Source organism: Mytilus californianus, unplaced genomic scaffold (assembly GCF_021869535.1).
Source record: "Mytilus californianus isolate M0D057914Y unplaced genomic scaffold, xbMytCali1.0.p SCAF_22, whole genome shotgun sequence".
NCBI classification, from domain to species: Eukaryota; Metazoa; Mollusca; class Bivalvia; order Mytilida; family Mytilidae; genus Mytilus; species Mytilus californianus.
In genome coordinates this window covers 2,591,901-2,609,878 of record NW_026262671.1, presented here as the reverse complement: position 1 = coordinate 2,609,878, position 17,978 = coordinate 2,591,901, and the positions used below count along the sequence as shown (strand labels likewise).

General features: G+C 30.8%; 3 long non-coding RNA genes across 3 annotated transcripts; 1 reads left to right on the top strand and 2 right to left on the bottom strand.

Moving 5' to 3' along the window:
- Positions 1-684: 684 nt before the first annotated feature.
- LOC127732106 (uncharacterized) lies at positions 685-10,810 on the bottom strand. Its single transcript, XR_007996058.1, has 6 exons — positions 10,689-10,810; positions 10,267-10,330; positions 8,396-9,615; positions 6,806-6,876; positions 5,615-5,675; positions 685-3,721 (listed from the first exon to the last, which is right to left on the bottom strand). It is a non-coding gene; the product is annotated as an uncharacterized LOC127732106 (long non-coding RNA).
- On the top strand, positions 6,971-7,845 carry LOC127732109 (uncharacterized). The gene is made up of 3 exons (XR_007996062.1): positions 6,971-7,378; positions 7,438-7,555; positions 7,674-7,845. It is a non-coding gene; the product is annotated as an uncharacterized LOC127732109 (long non-coding RNA).
- Positions 10,811-11,140: 330 nt separating the features above from the next.
- On the bottom strand, positions 11,141-14,996 carry LOC127732108 (uncharacterized). Its single transcript, XR_007996061.1, has 3 exons — positions 14,927-14,996; positions 14,542-14,606; positions 11,141-12,733 (listed from the first exon to the last, which is right to left on the bottom strand). It is a non-coding gene; the product is annotated as an uncharacterized LOC127732108 (long non-coding RNA).
- Positions 14,997-17,978: the final 2,982 nt, after the last annotated feature.

Sequence of the window (17,978 nt, the reverse complement as noted above, 5' to 3'; positions counted from 1 at the left end):
ACAGAGATATGTCTCGCTTTTTTTGTTATTTTGATTATAAAATGCCAATAGCAATACTTTCAATGACTTTAACATGTAAATCAATGAACCATGACTGAAGGTACAGGACCAAACAATCTCCATGGAAATGAGATGTACCAATGCTAATACAACTGCATACCAAATATCATTGACCTACCACTAGAAGTTCCCCATAAAACTGACCTAATTACAAGCTAATACATTATTGACGCCGCTGAATGCAGGAAACAGCATACTGATGTCTCCCCTTTTGACTCCGTCAAGGTGAGACAAAAATCAGACCATAAGGCATCTGCATACCAAATATGGATTATCCAGCTCTTCCACCGTCTGGATAGATCAGTATCCCTATGTTTTTCATGTGACAGAAAGGTCAATAAATTAGATCATTTTTAAAAGCATTCTAGATCTATTAAAAGAATTTGCAGCCAATCAGGTGATCAGCAAGTCCAATGAACAATTCTGTAAAGTAATGCCAAAAGTATCATTTGTGTAGTCTGGTTTAAAATAGCCAAGAAGTTTCTTGAAAATTTCAAAAAATTTAAAGAATGATAATGATAAGACACCAAGTGAAGGGAATATAAATTATTTGTCATACCCATGACCACAGAAACCTCTTCCCCCTTCATTTGTCATCCAGACTCAAATGAGATATAAGAAGGGTTTTCTCAAATAAATTTTATTTACCATTTAATTTTATTATCATCATGCATCATAATACAAAATACCCAAATGAAACAAGACACAATCTGTGTCATCAGGTGTACATAAATATAAAAGAAATTGTAACTATTAAGCTTTTGGCCACAGTCAGTTACAGATCCAGGATTTTTCAAAAAGAGGGGTGAAATTTTGTAAAACTGTATATAATTCACCAAGCTTAGCTAGGTGAAAAAAAAATTTTGGAAAATTTTTATGCTAAAATATCATATTAACTGAGAAACATGAGATTTTTTTGTGCAAATAAAAGGGGAGTATGCCTGTACAATCCCCCCCTTTCCCTGGATCCGCCACTACCAGTTAAAAATTAACTGTATAATTACAAGGAGGAAAAGGACCTGAATCATAGGTTAGGTAAATATTACAATTATACAAAATAAATAAATAACAGTACTGAGGATTCTTTCTGATCAATTTCTCAGATTGGTTGTTACAGAAAAAAAGATGTCCGTTTTGAGATACAGTTTTTGTTTTAAGTTTTGTATAAGATTCTATTAAAATTACTTTTTTTTTTGCTTAATATAAAAACTTGAGGCTTCACATTACTTAATACCAAACTTTTTTTTTGAAAGAATTCCATAAAATCTATGAATCCTCAGTTTGTCTTATCCTTTTAAAAAAGACTATAAAAATATAACAATTTTCATACAAAGGAAAACTCTGGTAAAAACTGTGATAAAAAAGGTTTAAAATACATGAAATAAATTCATTTTTGAGATGTACTCAACATATTTACTAAAAATCTTGATCTGTGCGCAAATTATTAAATCACTAAGGTAAAAAAATTACTATTTAATTCCTCATATTTAACCCTAAGGTGTTTTTTTAAGGTTTTATTTATTTTCCACCCTATTTCTTAGCAAACGAATTTAATTTCTATCTTGAAGTAGTATATGTATACCGGTATATATTTTCATTTAAGGAATCAAGTACTTTTTCCAAGTAAGGGAATAATTAGAATCAAGTTTTATTTCTTATAAAAAAAAATAAGAAGAAGTGGTATGAGTGCCAATGAGACAACACTCCATCCAATCATCCATAGTCCGATTTATCCATAAGGAAATGTAGTATAGTAAGCAAGTGTATCATCTGTTTGCTCATCCATCTACAAGTTCCAACCATAATTAAAGGATCAAATGAACTTTTCCTAAACTTTCAAATATTCTTCAGTATCTGTTGACATTGTATTCCTTTTTTTTTACTTCTAAAGGTTCTCCAATGGTGCAATGGATTTTTACATTTCTATCATCTTATTACTCATTATTGAAGGATAGGATGGTTCATCTGATATGAACATATATTTAGTTAGAGCAGATTCTGAACTTGCATCCATAAATCTTGCAATTTGGTTAATATTCAAGGATTGAATCAATAATAGCTTAATTCATTCATTTTCTATTTTATCTTTGAAGAAAGAGTTAAAAGCATAAACATGTCAGATCTCATTACGTAAATAAAAATTTTGTATTACATGTACATGTATAAGAAAATCTATCAATTTTGACCAAAAACTTGATCATATTAAGGCTTGGTATAACAAGTTTTGACAATAAAAACAAATAAAATCATATAAAAACCACTAAAATAATATAAAACCAGATAAAACACAAATCTTGTTATAGAAAAGCCTTATCAAGTTTAATTAAAAGCTACAGTGGTAATATATTAGTGTCTTAAAGCAAATTTTATTCTAAATTCTTTTTAATGTTATGAAAATTTAGTCATAATGAGATCGAACTATTAAAAACAGATTAAAAACACAGAAAATATTCAAACCAACCTATCCTTCACAAGAATCTGAAAGTTTTAATAAACACCTTCAAATAGTAATATAAGCTATGGATGAGAGATGATGATGGACAAACAGACAGATAAATCTGCTTTAACTGACCATTTCATGCTTGCTTCGAGTGCAGAAGGTCATGGGAAATTGCTAATCATGCAGCATTTAGGAGCAAGTGCAAAGACTGGTGGGCTCCAAGTCAGAATAATGTGTCCGGGTATGGTTACATGTCTTCCTGCAGATTGTTACCGTGTGAGCAGGGCAGCACATTAAAAAATCTAGCTCAGGGTGTCATTCTTGTACAAAGCCGGGTCTATATTCATATCACATTTTCATGTTATCCTAAAATGCATTTAATTTGCCACTGGACATTAAACAGTAATTTGCCCATCAAAATCAATAAAAAAATACTTTATAGGTTCCTGATTATAATCTTGGGTAAATAGTTCATAAGAAGTTGAGCACAAGACTGAAAAAAACCTTAAAATACGTCCTTAACAATATAAATAACAATGAACGAGAAACAACATAAAAATCATCACATAAAAATGGAAAAAAAAGAATCTGCAAAAACTGTGTAATTATTTTTACTTGAGTGGCGTCAGATGCTGAATAATGCATTTATTATATATAAACAAAACCAATAAAAAAAACTGACAGCCATTTATTTGTTTAAATGTACAGAAAGTGGAGTCAAACCCAAAACATAACCAAACATTTTTATTTGCATTCACAATCACCAAATTTAAATTACCGGGAATATATTTTATATTCCCTTCAGTGTTTAGCCATCAAATTTCTACTTTATTGATTTTTTGCAAAATTCATTTCACAAAGCACTTGTAAGACTTACACATACAAAACATAAAAAATACATGTTTAAACTAATATATGTCTTATGGGTACTTTGTGAAACCAATAGAGCATACCTTTGGAGTCCCTCAAATAAAATAATTTTGCAGTTTTATTTTTCATCGATCATAATACAATAATTGAATGCATGTAAAAATAATGAAAAAAATATATCTATAATTTTGATACCTCAATACACAGCAATAAAAACAAAATTCATTCTTCTGCTTACAATAAATTACTGTCTACGGATTCTACTAAAAATATAGCAACAGTACATCCGATGGTTTGCAGGATTATTGTCTGAGTATTTTACCATACAAGGCAGCAACAGTAACACTTCAACTGAAAAAAAAAAAGAGTGGAATTTAAATTTTTAATACTTAATATTAAAATAATCTTAAGTGTGTATAAATAAATAAATGGGGGACCTTCTAACTCAAGAACTGTAAAAGTGACGCTACTCAAATTTGTACTTGATCGGTGTTTTGTGGTAATAAGCAGTGTGTATAAATTTCATTATATTTGGTTGACGCAAACTAAAGTAAGAGAACAGAAACCAATTTTGGGACGTACGGACAAGGGCATAAAAATTGTGGCAATTTTTCATTAAACTAGAGGCTCTCAAGAGCCTGTGTCGCTCACCTGTATTTACTGATGCTTTGGAAATCATGTAAAATTAGGTTAAAATCATAATTAATAGTATTAGATATTAGATATTATAATGATATCAAAGATAATAACAAAAAACTGCAAAATTTCTGTAAAATTACTAACTCAAGGCAGCAACCCAACAACGGGTTGTTGGATTCGTCTGAAAATGTCAAGGCAGATAAATTTTAATCTGATGAACATTTTTGACACCTCTAAGATTTGCTCTAAATGCTTTAGTTTCAGAGATATAAACCAAAAACTGCATTTTACCCCTATGTTCTATTTTTAACCAAGTAGGCCATGATGGTTGGAAGGCGGGGTCATCGGACAAATTTTTTAAACTAGATACCCTAATAATGATTATGGCCAAGTATGGTTAAATTTGTCTCAGTAGTTTCAGAGAAGATTTTTGTAAAAGATAACAAAAATTTACGAAAAATTGTTAAAAATTGACTATAAAGGGCAATAACTCCTAAAGGGGTCGACTGACAATTTTGGTCATGACGACTTATTTGTAGATCTTACTTTGCTGAACGTTATTGCTGTTTACAGTTTATCTCTATCTATAATAATATTCGAGATAATAACCAAAAACTGCAAAATTTCCTAAAAATTACCAATTCAGGGACAGCAACCCAACAACAGGTTGTCAGATTTGTCTGAAAATTTCGAGGCAGATAGATCTTGACCTGATAATCAGTTTTATCCAAGTCAGATTTACTCTAAATGCTTTGGTTTCAGAGATATAAGCCAAAATCTACATTTTACCCCTATGTTCTATTTTTAGCCATGGCGGCCATCTTGGTAGGTTGACGGGGTCATCGGACACATTTTTTAAACTAGATACCCTTATGATGATTGTGGCCAAGTTTGGTTAAATTTGGCCAAGTGGTTTCAGAGAAGATTTTTGTGAAAAGCTTACGACGACGGACGACGGACGCCAAGTGATGAGAAAAGCTCACTTGGCCCTTCGGGCCAGGTGAGCTAATAAAAAGATATCAGTGCATGTAAAAACTATTTGTTTGCTACATATATTTACTGATTACACCAAAATATAGGGTATTAAAATTGTGCAGCTATTGTAAAAATGAAAATGAATTTTCTAGTCATTACAGCGCTAGCTGAACCCAAAAATTTGAACGATCTTTTGAAATATTGATCAAATTTAGAAGCTTCTGAAAAATTGATAAACTCGACCATCTTTATACTCATATAATGAAACATAATTTTGTTGTTGATAAGTTGTAGTTTATTGACTCCTAATCCAAAAATTTGTTTTCTCCATGATAAAATGTAGAAATTTAATTTATAATGAAAAAAAGAGTCTAAAAGAAAAGCTGTAATACATTTTTTATGATAGCCGAGGTTTTAACCTTACAATAAAAAGTGAGTTAGCTCCCCTAAATATCTCTTATTCAGTACCTGCTGATAAGGTACATCATTTATCAAATGAGATATCTACTTTTAAAGGTACATTTTATATTTTAATATATTTAGGATAGATGTATAGATATCTAGGGACAAATCCGACATTCGCAATAAGATAACACATAGATTTAAAGTGTATGTTGAATAAAATCTCACCTTAAATCAGCTCCGATTACAACCCCAACAAGTAACCCTATGGCAATGCTGTGATGCTAACCTGGAATACAAAGTTGGTTAGTTATTCTCAACTTTTCAACAACAAAAGATCATCATAATAAATTTAAAATAGTACTAGGATAACAACTAAAAACTCATGTAAACAAAAATTTGGCATTCTGAATGATAAACTCATAAAAGTTTAAGATTTGAAATAGAAAAAAAATCAACCTGTATTAAATCATAGTGTATAATTCATGTTTTGGTACTTTAAACATTTATAAAATTGATGTCAAATACTACAAGATAAAAAAAAATTTGTAAGAGTTCCGCAGATCCCAGTGTCTCACCTACTTTTGCTGTTGTCTAGGTCTTATGGTTTATGAATCTAATAAATGTTTTAAAAACTATAACTGCAGTCTGTATGTAATGTTAACTGGAAGAAAAACTAAGTCCATTTATAAGTTATATACAGAAAAACAGGAAATAAATTTTAACAAAATTTCCTTCTAGATACTAGCTTTTGATCATAAACAAGCTTCTGTCCAAGTTTTGTACAAATCCAGGATAGTTTAAGAAAGTTATTAAAATTTTTAAAACACAGAGTGAATGTAATATTAACTGGCAGAAAAACCAAGTCAATTTATAAGTAAAATACAGATAAACAGGATTTTTTTTTAACAAAATTTACTTCTGGATACTATCTTATGATCATTAACAAGCTTCCATTCAAGTTTGGTAGAAATCCAGGATATTTTAAGAAAGTTATTAAAATTTCAAAAACTTTAACCACAGAGTGAATATTTGTGGACATCGGCGCCGACGACGGCATGTAGGATCGCTATGTCTCGCTTTTGCAACAAAAATGTGTCCAAGGACACGAATGCCCCATTCAAGCGTGAAAATACTTTTTGAAAGCATTTGATGTTACTGCTAGTGTGAAAAATGCAAAACTTGCAATTTATCAAGTTATATAGGGACAAAACTCTAGAACGGTAAGTGACTCACTGCCCAAATTTAAACTCTGCAAGGTTTTGTTCTTAACATCTTATATTATTTTCATGAACATTGGAGAAAATCCTAGTTGTGTGTGGAACCAAAAATGGGACAGACGGACGGACGGAGGTTTAAAGGTAGCACCTTATGACCCCTTCGCCTAGATGCAGTGGCATAAATAGTTTTAATACCTACCAACATTTTAACAGTATCAGATATCCAAGTCTTACTCCCAACACCTATGAAAACATTGTCATTACAACATCCTAAAATTAAAAAAAATTAAGAAAATATACTTGTTTTACAGATCAACCTATACCTTAGAAGACTAACGAAATCATGCTATTTGTTTATACCTGTCTTAAGTCAGGAATCTGATGTTCAGTAGTTGTCGTTTGTTGATGTGGTTCATAAGTGTTTCTCGTTTTTTATATAGATTAGACCGTTGGTTTTCCTGTTTGAATGGTTTTACACGTCATTTTGGGGGCACTCTATAGCTTGCTGTTCGGTGTTATCCAAGGCTCTGGGTTGAAGACCTTACTTTGACCTATAATGGTTTACTTTTACAAATTGTGACTTGGATGGAGAGTTGTCTCATTGGCACTGATCCCACATCTTCTTATATCTATGTTTTATTGTTTACAAAATTGTTGTCTACTGTGGATTATTATTTGTGGGATACCAATTTTCATAGATTTCATGGGTAAAGGTGACCACTAATTCAAATGTTCCACAAAGTACTAATTTTTGTTGATTTCATGGATATAGGTGACCACTAATTCAAATGTTCCACAAAGTATAAATTTTTGTTGATTTCATGGGTATAGGTGACCACTAATTCAAATGTTCCACAAAGTACTAATTTTTGTTGATTTCATGGATATAGGTGACCACTAATTCAAATGTTCCACAAAGTACTAATTTTCATGGATTTCATGGGTATAGGTGACCACTAATTCAAATGTTCCACAAAGTATAAATTTTTGTTGATTGCATGGGTATAGGTGACCACTAATTCAAATGTTCCACAAAGTACTAATTTTCATAGATTTCATGGATATAGGTGACCACTAATTCAAATGTTCCACAAAGTACTAATTTTCATGGATTTCATGGGTATAGGTGACCACTAATTCAAATGTTCCACAAAGTACTAATTTTTGTGGATTTCATGGGTATAGGTGACCACTAATTCAAATGTTCCATAAAGTACTAATTTTTGTTGATTTCATGGGTATAGGTGACCACTAACTCAAATGTTCCACAAAGTACTAATTTTCTATAGGCTTGTTTGCAGACTTTGGCAAAATCTTGAAATCAAATATCCATTCCATGAAAATGTTTACCCACAAAACAAATGAGTCCACAGTATAATCTTCAATATGTAAACATGATACCAACGGTTGAAAACAAATAAATACAAATATCGTATTACAAATGATTGGGGTCATATTTCAAAACAAAAATATGTAAGCTACGTAATGATGTAGATATCATCAAAGTCAACATTGATAGAAAAGAACCCTAAAGAATTGTTTTTGAATGTCTATATTTATAAAATTATCAGTGGCAGATCCACAGGGTGAAGAGGGCATACGTCCCTTTTGATCGCCCCCAAAATAATTATTTCAGATTTATATATTTAAGCATAAAATTGTCCAATTATTTTGTCATACATACAACAGTATATAATGTGTCTTACGGAATAACGCCCCGCCCCCTTTTTAAAAAATCCTGGATCTGCCCCTGATTATTACCTTAAATTTTTTGAATATTTAAACTTACCACATATTTCTCATAGTAAAGCCTCAGACTTGGTTAAGATTTAATTGACCATCTTCCTTAGAGCTGTTTTTCTGGCTGCCAAGGTTGCTGTCCTCATCTTTTTGTCAATCTATTTTTTTGTCCGTTTGTTTTTCTTAATAAATTTATACATATAAAAATATCAGATGCTCTTTTGAAAAATCAGCTTTTTTGAAAAAATTTATCAAATGATTTTTACCAAATAACCAAACCATAACAGATCCCACCCTACATATCTATTATTTAGACTTTTGTTTACATATTTTTTCTTTTACAGAGCTCTAAATAATAGTAAATTTTAGCAAGTATACATCTGATATTTAAAAACACCAAACTTATACAAATATCAATCTTAAAGTACATTATAAGTTAAATTTCCTATTACTGAGGGAATTTCTCAGAAAATATGATGAGTTAAACAGGGGTATTACTTCCCTTTGCCCAAAATTTCACCGTTAAAAATCCACATTCTTGCTATATTTTACAAAAATATAAAATATAGCACAATTAAAATTAAAAAATAATAAAATAACAAAAATTCAGCACATTTTAATAAATTTTACTTTAGTGTTCACCTATGGGCCATGGTGGCCAATCGTGTGTAAAGAGATGTTAAGCACCAAAAATCAATCAATCAATCAATATATTTCCCCCAAGCTATTCTTCAACTATACTTTTTCACAATATTCTTAAAAATGTTTATGCTTCATTACAAACGCAGCATAAAAAAAACAAAAAAAATTACAAGATAAATATCTAACAATCGGGAAACCCAAAAAATACTGTTCAATACAATAACATTTTTTTCTTTTCTTTTTCTTTTTTCTTCTTTTTTTTAGATTATCCATTCTTAACCTACTGGAAGTGTTTGGACTAGACACTGACCATAATCAATACATCTAAAGTAGGTCAAAACCAGATCATTATCCTTAACCATGACAAAAAAATGTCAGACAATAATGGACATGAGCAGAGCTATCGGAATAACACATGGGGCTAAAAAGGAAACATATCAAATTCAAAATACAAGATAATGTACAACTTCATATCCGGTTGAAAATGGAGAATCTTTACAATCTTTTTTTTTTTTTTTTTATGTTAAAAATTATTAACAATTCCTGAAACATACACAAAAATTGTCTGAATTACATTCTTTACTGTTACATCACACAGCCATTTAATGCAGCCACAGTTAAAATTATCTGAAAAAGAAATATACATTATAAACATAGCTGTCAAAACAATATAAAAACTGAAACAATATTTAATGCAAAATAATAACCAAAGTGATTTGTTGACATATATTTTTTAACAGTAAATTCAGAAATTAAAGCGTGCATTTGTTATTACGATTTTTAAAAGAATGGACAAAACATGTGAGATTAATTATTGCAATTCAGGAAAATCTTTATACAGATATATGTATCAGATATCAGAATGTGAGTTCTTATTATTGCGATACTCAACCAGTATTTCACATTAATAAAAACCTTGCAATAATTTCTGGATTCACAATACGAGTTTTTATTAGCAAATAAGGATGAAAACCAAGTTGTTTGTTGCTGTCTGTCAAATTTAATTTGAATTTTCAACATTTTCAACAATGTTTGAACATTAATCAAGCAAACGGTTTTCTAATTTTATTTGTTTCACAAAATTGTCATGTTGGGGTCTTTATAGCTTACTGTACAGGCCATGTTGTTCATTGTTGAAGGATGTACAGTGGCACTTTAGTTCCTTACAATCATCATATGGTCTCGGGTTGATAAATGTCTCATTGGCAATCATACCACATCTTCTTATTTATAATAATAATGGATGAATAGTTCATAAATCTTTGTATTGGTTCTTACCATAAAAGTCAGCGCCAATGGCCCTTCTCAGCCTCAATCCTTACAGACAAGCTGTGATGCTAACCTGAAATATGAAATGCTTCATCAATAAAAATTGTTTAAAAGGATCATAGACTATTTATTATATATATATATATAGAAATGGGTTCATATCTTTTAGACTCATAGAAATGGGTTATATATATATATGTAATAGATGTTGAAAACATGTCGATTAGACAGAAATCCAGCAACCAAATAAATTTTTAATGTAAAGATTTTTAATTTACTCATATAAAATGGTACTGATAAAAGAGAGTAGACTTCTGACCAAACTCTTAAACTTTCAAGCCTAGGGGACATGATTTCTAAAAATATTTTTTATAATACAATTTTTTAATTTTTTTTTTTATCAAAAACAGGAATAACATACTGGTACCTACCTACATATTAGCTGTATTAGACCACCAAGTCTTACTCCCACACCATGAAAACATTTGTCTCAGAAAGAACCTAAAATACAAATTAAAATTGACACATTATATAATTTTTACAAATCCATTTCTGTTGACCTCAAATTTACTATCAACACCAGTTTGCAAAATTAATGAGATGGAAAACAAAAAATAAGTCAAAGATTAATGACTTGAATTTCAACTGCACAAAAATCATCTGCATGTTTTACAGAGTTATCTCCCATTGAATGAACAAAAACTTGCTATAAATTGTACTTGTCTCAGGATTTTCTATTGTTATTCAAATAGAAATTCTTGTTCAACTTAACCTGATATCTTAATATATTAAACCCTTAAAATTAATTCCGCAATGGTGTTTTCTAATCAGAAGTTCTAGAAAATGTATATAAATTGTTTGGGTTAAATAAACTTGCCTGATTATTTTCTTGGTAAGGCATCAGACTTGGTTGAAGATTCATTTAACCATCTTCCATGGAGCTGTTCCTGGCTGCCAGGGTCAGGGGTTCAAATTTTCTTTAAATAATGAAAGGTCCACAACCATTTGAAATTTTAAGTGAAGGGTCCTCCATAAGAAATCAATGGTTGTGTATCAAGCATCATGTAAAGAATGGTAGGTCCTTGACTTTTGTAATTTAAAAATGAAAAGTCCTCTCCTAGAAAAGACAGGTCCCGGACCTCGGACCCACACTAATTTGAACCCCTGAGGGTGGCTGTCATTATTTTATTGCCAATCTATTTTTTGTTCGTTTGTCTTATAAATACAGTTACATATAAAAAAAAAATATCAGATGCACTTTCAACTAATAACTTTTTTGAAAAAAATTCACCAAATCAGTTTTTGTACCCAACAATTTCTCCCACCCAAGAAATCTATAATCTAGAGCTTTGCTTACATATTTTTTTTTTATTACAGAGCTCTAAATAATAATTGATATTCGGTAGTATACATCTGATATTAAAAATAAATTATACAACGTGACGTGAATATCCAAGTAAATAAAAACCTAACACTGAGGAAACTTCAAGTATGTGGAGTTTAACGGGGTATAAAAAATTACCTCCCTTTGACCTAAATTTCACTGTTAGGACTCCACATCCTTGCTATATCTAACAACAATACAAAAAATAGTAAAATTAAAAAATAATTTAATAACAAAAATCCAACACATTTCAATAATATATTAAGTACATTTTGTACATAAATTTTCACCTCTTGGTGACATGAGTGATCTTAGTAGTTCAACTAGTATAACAGTAGCCTGTCAATACTTAAGTTGTGATTTTGAACCCGGCAAGCGGTAGGTTTGACTCTGGTCTTAATTGACGAGGATTGTGAGTTTTCCTTTTAAATATCGGTGATTCTCTTATATAACTGGAGCTTCCTTCCTCAATAAAAAAAATGGCCATCAAGATATAGCCAATAGTGCTCAAAGTGGTGTTAAAAACACCAAAAATCAATCAATCAATCTATTTTCACAAAGATATTCTTCAACTATACTTCTTGCAAAATATTATTACAAACTTTTATTCTTCCTTAGAAACTCAAATTAAAAAAACCAAAAAGTTGGCAAAAATATATATATCTAACGATCAATAATCAATAAAACAAAAAATACATTATAATAAAATTTACATTTTTTTCTTTTTCTTTTCTTTTCCTTTTTTTTTTTTTTTTTAGATTCTCCGTTCTTAACGGACTAGGAGTGTTTTGACTAGACACATACCAATACAAATCAGTTCAGTATCCATAAGCATGACAAAAAGAAATGTCAAGACAATTCTGGACATGAGTAGAGCTATCAGAGTACAGCCATGAGGCTAAAATGGAAAAAAGATTTTAAAAATTTTTAATACAAGTTAACATTCTACTTCCAATCTTGTTGAAAATGGAGAATCTTTACATTTTTTTTTTTTGTAAAAAATTATTAACAATTTCTCAAACATACACAAAAATTGTCTGAATAACATTCTTCACTGTTACAGTTATATCACTCAGCCACAGTTAAAGTTACCTGAAAAATAAATAGACATTCTTAAAGATAGAAGATAGCTGTCAACACTATATAGAAATTGAAACAAAATCTAGTGCAAAAGGATAATTAGTAATTTGATATTGTATATTTGTAGCTACCAGTTTTTATTAGCAAATTAGAATGAAAAAAATTGTTGGTCGCTGTCAGTCATATGGCCGGCGAACACAGTTATTTCGTAGTGCATTTCTTTTAGAGAATAAAGTCAAATTAAAAAAATCGCACCTGCTTCATCTCAAAAAGATTTTTACAGTGTAGTGTACTACTATTGGGACAAATAATATCAAAATTATAGAAAAGTCTACCAGCTCTAACTCAAAATATTGACAATTCTATGTTAAGGGAGTCTAAATTTCAGTTGGACAGCTTCAGTCATACTAGTTTTTGACCTTTTTTAACTGGACCAAATCACTACTTAACAAAGATTCAGCACCCCAATTTTTTTAACATGTAATTTCATCCCCTTACTTAATATTTCATGCATTAAAATATCAAGAAATAAATTTGGAAAGTGTATGAAAAAAATTTGCAAGTTATACACTGTCCACACTAGGGACTATATTTGTAGACAACGAAAATCTGACGACGATAACTGTGTCCTCGGACCGTATTTGATTTGTTTCATAATAAATCAGGCAAATGGTTTTTGCGTTTGAATTGTTTCACATTTTGTCATATTTGGGACTTTTATAGCTTACTATATATGACAGGTGTTGTTCAATGCTGAAGGATGTACAGTGACATTTAGTTGCCTACATCCACATCATTTGGTCTCTGGTTTATAGTTGTCTTGTTGGCAATCATACCACTTCTCCTTTTTTTCATTTTGGGGGACAAATTTAAATACAAAAAACAGAAAATAAGATATCCAAAATTTATCTTGCTTAACCACCTTCCAGATTATATATATGTAAGACTCAGATCGACGTCCACATCTGACGTCATTATAAAATAAGATATGCCCCTCTCATCGACGTCTTTCTTCTTATCAAATCGATGTCCAATTTTTGTCTTCTCTAATTGATGTCCTTTTAACGGACTTGCTGCAATGACATCATAACTTTATTCATTGGTGGGTTTAACCTAAAACTCAAAAAGTTGTTAAAAAAATATATATGATTTTAAATCTTACATTATCCAAATAAAAATAACAATTGGCTGTACTTTTTTTATGTTTATTGTTTGAGACAGTGTATATTGTCCTCTATATGTCACTGGATTATCTTTGTTGTTAGGTTGTTGTCACCTTGTCGTATATCCACATTTATATGAATATGAAAAGAATACAACAACGTAGATCAAGAGGACTCCTTTCACCAAAATATTCAAAATGTGCATGTACATGTAATATGATGTCGGTGGTTGTCTCATTATCATTTTCTGATGTTTGTCCTTTTATTTTGATAAAGATATAAGGAAACAATCAGTTTCTTTAAGCAGCTGTACACCAAGACAAAACTATACAGATAATATGAACAGAGATCAAATTATATAAACAATTGAATGATATTGGACATCGATGAGAGGAGACTCCGACTGAGGACATTGTTTTGGTAATAACGTCACATTGGACGTCGATTAGAGGGTAAAAATATTGGACACTGATTTGAGAAGGTAACGTCACACTGGACATCGATTAGAGACCGGACGTCGATCTGAGTCTAACATATATACAATTATAACTTGAAGAAACAATTAAATATTAGCTCTACATTTGTGCATATTTAAAATCTAGAAGCATTTATATGCTCTTAGATGAATATTTAATAAAAATTTGCATTGGTTCTTACCATAAAGGTCAGCTCCAAATGGCCATTACCAGCTTCAATCCTTACAGACAAGCTGTGATGCTAATCTGAAATATGAAATGCTTAGACATTCAAATTGTTTAAAAGGATCACTGTTGGTATACTATATGTATATTAGATAGAAATGGGTTATATCAATGAAATTGATGTTGAGATTAGACAGCAATCCAACAATCCAGCAAATGTTTAAGCAATCAATTCAGATCCTTAAATTTACTCATATAATGATACTGATAAAAGAAAGAGTAAACTTCTGAACAAAACCCTTATAAACCTCCAGGCCTAGAGGACATAATTTTTTCCAAATATTTTGTAAAATACTTTTCTTGTTTTTCCTTCAAAGCAGGAGTAACATACTGGTACCTACCTATGTATTAGCTGTATTAGACCGCCAAGTTTTATTCCCACACCATGAAAACATTTCGCAGAAACACCCTAAAAAGAAATTACAAATTGACACATTACATATTTTTTCCAAATCCATTTCTCTGTCAACCTCAAATTAAATATCAACAACAGTTTGTAAAATTAATCTTAGAAATAAGTCAAAGATTTATTACCAGTTTGAATTTCAACTGCACAAAAATTATCTGCATAATTTACAGAGTTATCTCCCATTGCATGAAAAAATCTTGGCGGTTTATTGTATTGACTATATATCAACACCAGTTTGTAAAATAAATCTTAGAAATAAGTCAAAGATTTATTATGAGTTTGAATTTCAACTACACAAACATCATCTGCATATTTTACAGAGTTATCTCCCATTGAATGAAAAAAACTTGGCTGTTTATTGTATTGACTGTGAGTCTCCCTTTGAAGTTTATTCCTATCTAAGGATTTTCTATTGCTATTTTAACAGAAAGTCTTGTTCATGTACGTGGTATCTTAAAATATCAAACTGAAAATTAATTCCAAAATGGTGTTATGAATGCTATAGAGGAGATAGATGCTGTTTGTTGTCTTTTTTATAAAGTGCCAGTCTTTGTAAGAATCAGGCATTTTTGAAAAAAATCAAAACATGGCCGAAAAAACCCATAGACCTAACCACCCTATTTTGAAGGTACCGTCATCCCGAGTTAAAAATGGTAGGTCTTTTGTTTCTGCTTGTCTGGTAATTTGAGAAATATCTAGATAAATTTTGGTTAGAATGATAGCAAATTACGGAGTTATTTCCCCTTAATTATTAATTTCTAGTGCATTTCAACCAAATTATATCTTGAATTACAAGAACAGGGAAAGGAAACAAATGTTATATTCATGCATCATTATACATTCTGAACTTAAATTAATGTTAAGTTGAGCCTGTTTTTGTTTGTCATGTTTTCACCACTGCCCGATTCTTAGGCATATTGGCATTTAACAAATATTCACTTTTTTATCAAAAGTTCTAGAGAATGAATAGAAACTGTTTGGCTTAAATAAACTTGCCTTATTATTTTCTTGGTAAGGCCTCAGACTTGGTTGAAGATTTAATTGACCATCTTCCTTGGAGCTGCTGTCCAGACTGCTTTTTTGCTCTTCACCACAGGTTTTTATGCTAATCAGTTCACTGAATCCATTTTATACAATTAATGAAATGTCCTTTCCATAGTACAAATATACAATTGTCACCAGAATATTCCAAAGCACATTTTCTTCCAATCATGGCAACTGGAGTAATTCTCAATGTAACATACAAATGATTTATTAAATTCTTTCATAAAATACTGTAAAAATACCAGATGTGCTATTAAACAGGTAACTTTCTTTTACATTGAAAATTTACCAATTGCTTACATTTTTTTTTTAATTACAGAGCTCTAAATAATAGCTTATATATTGCTTAGCAGACATCTGATATGTAAGTACTTTAATGCAAATGTAATAAAAAAACTAGAGGCTCTAAAGAGCCTGTGTCGCTCACCTTGGTCTATGTGCATATTAAACAAAGGACATAGATAGATTCATGACAAAATTGTGTTTTGGTGATGGTGATATGTTTGTAGATCTTACTTTACTGAACATTCTTGCTCCTTACTACTATCTCTATCTATAATGAACTTGGCCGTGAAGTTACAGTGGAAAATACTTTGTAAAAATTTACAAAAATTTACAAAATTTATGAAAATTGTAAAAAATTGACTATAAAGGGCAATAACTCCTTAAGGGGTCAATTGACAATTTTGGTCATGTTGCCTTATTTGTAGATCTAATTTGCTGTACATTATTGCTGTTTACAGTTTATCTCTATCTATAATAATATTCAAGATAATAACCAAAAGCTGCAAAATTTTCTTAAAATTACCAATTCAGGGGCAGCAACCCAACAACGTGTTGCCTGATTGGTCTGAAAATTTCAGGGCAGATAGATCTTCACCTAATGAACAATTTTATCCTCATCAGATTTGCTCTAAATGCTTTGGTTTCAGAGATATGAGCCAAAAACTGCATTTTACCCTATGTACTATTTTTTAGCCATGTCGGCCATCTTGGTTCGCGAGCGGTGTCATCGGACACATTTTTTAAACTAGATACCCTAATGATGATTGTGGACAAGTTTGGTTAAATTTGTCTTAGTAGTTTCAGAGGAAAAGATTTTTGTAAAAAAATACAAAAATTTACGAAAAATGGTTAAAAATTGACTATAAAGGGCAATAACTCCTTAAGGGGTCAACTGACCATTTTGGTCATGTTGACTTATTTGTAGATCTTACTTTGCTGAACATTATTGCTGTTTACAGTTTATCTCTATCTATAATAATATTCAAGATAATAACCAAAAACGGCAAAATTTCCTTAAAATTACCAATTCAGGGGCAGCAACCCAACAACATGTTGCCTGATTGGTCTGAAAATTTCAGGGCAGATAGATCTTGACCTAATGAACAATTTTATCCTCATCAGATTTGCTCTAAATGCTTTGGTGTTAGAGATATGAGCCAAAAACTGCATTTTACCCTATGTACTATTTTTTAGCCATATCGGCCATCTTGGTTCGCGGGCGGGGTCATCGGACACATTTTTTAAACTAAATACCCTAATGATGATTGTGGACAAGTTTGGTTAAATTTGTCTTAGTAGTTATAGAGGAGAAGATTTTTGTAAAAGATTACAAAAATTTACGAAAAATGGTTAAAAATTGACTATAAAGGGCAATAACTCCTTAAGGGGTCAACTGACCATTTTGGTCATGTTGACTTATTTGTAGATCTTACTCTGCTGAACATTATTGCTGTTTACAGTTTATCTCTATCTATAATAATATTCAAGATAATTACCAATAAAATGCTTCGCTGGGCGCAGCTTGATACGACCGCAGAGGTCGAACCCTGAACAGTTGGGGCAAGTATGGACACAACATTCAAGCTTGATACAGCTCTGAATTTGGATTGTGATTAAATATTTGACACAGCATAGGTTCTGACACAGAAAGAATG